Here is a 5,616-nt window from a genome sequence, read left to right on the forward strand (position 1 = left end):
TCACCCCCCGCACTTTGTGCTGCAGTTTCCCCTTCTGGGAAATGCCGTGTTTCAAAGGGTGCTTTATGGTCCATGGAAGAAATGCTCTATGTCCGTACAAAGTATGATTTAAAGATCACTTGGAAGAAAGCTTCTTTCCTTTTAACTTCCCTGCAGAGAAGTGGCTTTCACTTGGCTGACAATTTAAAGCACACGTTTTGTGTTGGTTTTGGTTCGCATGTGCCAAAAGGTGGTGCGACAGCATGGTAGTGCAACCCAATGCAATCACGCTGTTGTTAGAGCATGGGCGTTCAGTGTCCTCCCAGGGCTTTTTCCACGTGTGTTATATATCTGCACTGAATCATGAACACTGCCAGTTGCTAATAAGAAGTAATATATTCACTACTCAACTGCCTTGAGTGGATTTGTACGAAACACCACCCAGCACAGACTGACGGCAGCGTTGCTTTACATAGGAAAGCAGGGCTCTCTGCCGCTTGTATCAGCTCTTGGCTGGTAGCAAGCTGCTATCTTCGATGCTGCTCTTCTTCTCGAGATGAACATGGTGCATGCAACCACCCTAGCACCTGTAAAGCTCTCTCTAGTAGGACCCAGTGTTTCAATCTCCAATGGACACCATGAGCCCGCAGGGTTACTTCCAGTAAAGCCAGTGGGTCCTGAATCACTGGACACTCAGTGGGGTTTTAAGCAATTTTAACACTTTTATTAAACCACATCCGCTGCTAGGAAGGTCAGGAAAGGGTAGTTTTGCTTGCTGACAGAGACGGGTCATTTCCCAGAGATCTCTCGGGGCAGGGGGAAATTTGCAGTCCTCAGTGGTCTTCCAGTAAAAGGTTTTCATCTCAGTTCCCAGGAAAAAAAAAGAGAGAGACTGCTCATATAGCTGTCTTCACGTGTCCTGGATGAAATCCTCACCAGCAAGATGGCAGAAAACATCATTCCCTAAGAAATCAGAGGACCCTGTGTGGGGCATTGTGACATCTGGGGTGTGTTGACATGGCAGTAGTGTCCCAATGGGAAAAAAGGGCCCATTGTTTTTTTAGGAGCCCATGGGTGATTTCCACTAGCGATCATCTTTCCACTTGAGCTATCGCCAGTGATCATCTTTCCACGTTAGCTATCAGTGGGGTGGGTTTAGAGGACGTGCTGGGTCTTGTACCCACTCCCCCCTTCCCTGGTGACTGGGCTGAGTCTGAAAGACCAGACACATTGCACTGGTGGAAGCACATCTGAGCACGAGTGGGATGGGAGATCAGCCCTATTTCCACGCAGTAAGCACCACTGAGTCACAATGGGGTCTGGGGCTTGTCCCCATGTCACTGCTCACACCACTTCCCATCCGACCAGCATCAAGCTCCTGGGTCTTCTTGCATGGCATGGTGCACTGCGGGTGTAGCAAGCCCTTCTCTGCAACCAGGCTCCTAAAACCAGATTCTCCAAGGTACCTGGGCACCCACCTGCCTCTTTAGGTAGCTAAATCCACCACTTCAATGCTGCTGACATGTGCAAAGCCCTCCCTGCTAACGAGCTGCTTGGAGCCTGAGGGTAAACTGAAGCCCTGAAATCTGGAAGTGGGATTCACAAATAGGGCTTCCCCTGCCTGTCTCACCAGGAGGCTCTGAGCATGCCTAAGCCATATGCCACCCCTGTAAGGACATGCCTACGTTGTGATGGTTAGGGCACTTGTCTAGCACATAGGAGACCTGCCGGGTTAAACTTGAACATTCATCACATGGCCCACGCCCAAAGTTTTGGCAGAATAAGCTTCCCAATGCAGATTGCAATGAAAACACAGAGCTCACAGCCTGGCATGGCGCTCTGCACTTTGCATGCACGAGTTCTGCCACAGATCCTGCTTTCCTCCCCACCACCAAACAAGCCCTATCTGCCACGACACTTATTGCCCTTTTCCAGTCCACGCCTCGTTTGTCCAAAGCTGCAATTCTCCTGCAGCCGTACCTTTCATTGGCGCTACCTCCACGAGCTCCTCCGTCACATTGGGACCTCAGTTGATACCTGTGCAACGTCTCCCGCATCCGTGCTTTCATCAGTTGCTATTGAAAAAGCAGCTGAAAAAGTCCAGTGTTGACTCTGCAAATGATGGGGTCGATCACAGATTCTGTTGGGCGCTGGGTTTTTGGGGAGGCTGATGCTTGCCAAAGCTTGCCGTGCCTCTGGGCACCCGACATCTGTGGCCCTCATCATGCATTTATTTAAAAACTCTCCCTTAGCAAAGGGAAGCAGCCGTTTTTCAAGGAAGGGCACAGGTAGCTCTCATTGTTGTGTCCTGTGTGCTGCGCTGATACGAGGATAGTTTTGTTTTGCTTTTCACTGAACCATTTAATTCGCTCCATTTACCTTTCTGCAGCTTCCTGGGAAACTCGTTATACCTGATGCCATGCTATGCCGCCATGTCTCGGCATTGTGTTCTCGACACACAGCACTCCTTGTCTACATCCTCTTTAGACAGGTAGCGCAAATACCTGAGACGTGACATTTGCTGCATTTGCTTATTATGAAACCATTGCCTAATATTATTGTTACAAGCAGAGGTGCAAATCCTTTAACTAACAATACCTGATACCTGAAAGCTGGTCTCCATCTTTCCCAATGGTACAGTTGGTGCAATAAAAGACGTCATCCCCCCAAAATCCTTTCCCCTTACATTTTTCCTGGACCATCACGGCTACGTCATCATGTCGACACTAGCACCGCTATTGTCTTCAGATTGCTTTTATGCCAGCTGCTGCGTTTGCAGAGTCCCCTTACACCTGGGATCCTCAAGCTGGTTAGATTTGAGGCACGTCTTAGACCCCAGTCACCCCTCAGAAAATGACAGCTTTCAGCTTTCACTCCTTTTTTAACTATGGAAAAATAAGAGAGCCGTTCTCCTGTTGCAAAGACCCCAACAAGTCAGGAAGTTTTTGAAACTATAGGGCGCTTGTACACGTTATTGGGTTTCTCTAGCTAAAGATATTCCCTAGGATTATTTCACTATTACAGTGTACCACGACGAACGGTGTTACGTTTTCAGGTTTGTGTTTGAAATCCCTGGATTTATCTTGCGAATCATGTGCCAGAGTTTGCACACCTAACAGTGCTAATATCGCATGATTCATATTGTGTTTACATTGCCGAGGACTCGCCAGTGTTTTCCTTTCTGGCCTCATTAGTAGGAGCGGGCAGAGGGCTAATCCGAAGACAGGCTGTACTTACTGGGAGTATTAACACAAAACAAAAGAAGGAGGAAGTTAAGATAAAGAGCAGGCACACACCGGGGGTGACCTCAGTCAGTGTTTCTCAATCGGTGGGACCCACATGTCGTGACCCAAAAGCGGGTTGCAAAAATATAGCAATCGGGATGCGTGGCAGAGGTGGTATCTTTTATTAGACCAACTAGATTTTTGCAAAAAAAAAAAAAAATCTTTAATTGCAAGCTTTCGGGCACAAACACCCTTCATCAGGCATCAGAGAAAAGGTTGTAAACGTTCCCCACGAGTCAATCTATAGCATCTATAATGCTATAGATTGACTCATGGTCATTCTACCATGAGTCCCGATTGCTTTTTCCTCTAGACCAGTATAGCTACAACCTGGATACCTTGCAAGAATAGATGAATGGGTCGTGAACAAACTTTAAAAATGGATTCTCCTTTAAAGGAGAAGAAAAGAGAGAAACAGTGGGTTTTCCCTTGCAGGCTGGCAGAGGTCCAGCCTGCAAGGGGCTGCTTGGGGCTCCCCATTTTCCATATACACCCACCTGCTTCGCACACTGGGGGGCTGGTGGGCCGTGGGCTGGGTGTAAGGGGCATTAAATTATTTTTTATTTAAAATTATTTACTGGGTTGGGACTGGCCATTGGTGGTTACAAATGGGTCCCGGTACAAAAAAGGTTGGGCATCACTGATCCAAGGGGTGCAGGTCCATCAACCAGAGGACACTTGTCTGAAGGAAAGTGAGGCCACCTTCAACTCTTCTTCAATTTTCAGCTCTCTTGAGAATCGCAAGAGAAAGGACAGCCGGGCACCGGGCCTCTGCGGGCTGTATCCAGATGTCTGACACCCCTGCTTCAGCTATTGTATCGAGACACGTTGCACATTCTCCTGGCAAATGGATGGCTTGAGGACTTGACCGCAAGACAAGGTTCATGGGTGAAGATACCAAGCAGAGGGAGGTCCTCGCCTGGCCGGACGTAGGCTCCTGTCTCTGCATTTCATTCTTACGTAGCTTAGGTAAGTAGCTTCCCACTCGGCTGATGCCTGATGCCCCCACCCTTAGGTTGGCCCATGTATTATAGGGGGAAGCAAAGCAGGGGCTTGGATGCTAGTAGGGGGCAAGCACTCTGATGGCGGTGTGCTGCAATGGTGCACAGTATAACACCACAGCCCTTTGGGACTTTGGAAATTGGGAAGTTGTCACCTAGGGCACTGGCAAATTTTATCTGAATCTGCTGCAGCATGTTCTGGCCTCTGCATTTCCTTTGACAATGGCAGGAGACTGCTGTGCAAGGGGCTTCTGCTTTGAATGCCTGTCTTACTATGATGCTGCTCTTCAACTTGAAAAGATCATGGAGGCTAATAACCATCGAGTGGCCAACATGAACTGCAGCTGGAGACCCTTGTGAAGTCATAGCGAGGCTAAACTCCCCGTTTGGAATAAAGAAGAAAAGAATAAACCTGTAATACCAAGGAGAAGGGCTTGGAGGCTGTCTCTAATTTGCTATAGATTGACTCGTATGCCTTTCCCCCAGGCACCGACGCACTGAAGGCAAGGCATTATTATTAGCAGCGCGTGCACACATGTATATCGCCGCAAATTGACAGGGCGCTTTACAAATGCAGATGAGACCCGTTCCTTTCCCCTGAAGGGTTTCTAATTCAATTAAGACAAATCAAGAAACACAGAGCACTTAATGGGAAGTCTCGGGTGAGGATGAGCAGGCAGCCTAATGGAGCCAGGCGCTCCTGGGTTTTACTCTCGGGTCGGCTTGCTCCTAGTTTGTCATAGGTACGGAAACACGTTGCACCAATTTGCCAAGTGCCTGCTAACTCTGGGGTCCAACCGGGGCTACCCAGAACTTGATTATAAGAAATACTGAGCACCTGCCCTACTTCAGATGAAAGCAGGGGAGCTGGAGGCCCCTGGCAACTCTGGAAAAATCAAGGGTAGCGACACAAAATGTTTAGGCATTTGTGAAAATAGGAGGTTGTGCCTCAGTTTCCCCCAATATAAAACTGGGCTAACAGTATGCCCTCACCTACCCCCCGCCCCTGCCAGGGCACTTGGGATGTACAGATGAGAAGCACCAATGTAAATTTTAAGTGCTGAGAAGATGATAGACGCATGCAAATACATGCACCTTCCCTCACTGATTGCCGCGACAGTGACAGGTCAGGTTTGTTCAAGGGTCACGCTAAATATTTCAAGGTGCTGGCTCCTCTTACACCTGCAGTTTCTATTGTGCTGGAGCGCAGAGCACCTGCTGCGCTTGTGCCGGATGGCAAGGAGAGGGCCATGCACCACCTACCCCCAGGGCAGTCAGCAAAAGACACTACGTAATGATCCCTCTGCTTCCTCTAAGAGGAAACAACAGCTCATCTTTCCTTCTCCTGCTGA

The sequence above is a fragment of the Alligator sinensis genome, unplaced genomic scaffold (genome assembly GCF_000455745.1).
Source record: "Alligator sinensis unplaced genomic scaffold, ASM45574v1 scaffold1782_1, whole genome shotgun sequence".
Classification (NCBI taxonomy): Eukaryota; Metazoa; Chordata; order Crocodylia; family Alligatoridae; genus Alligator; species Alligator sinensis.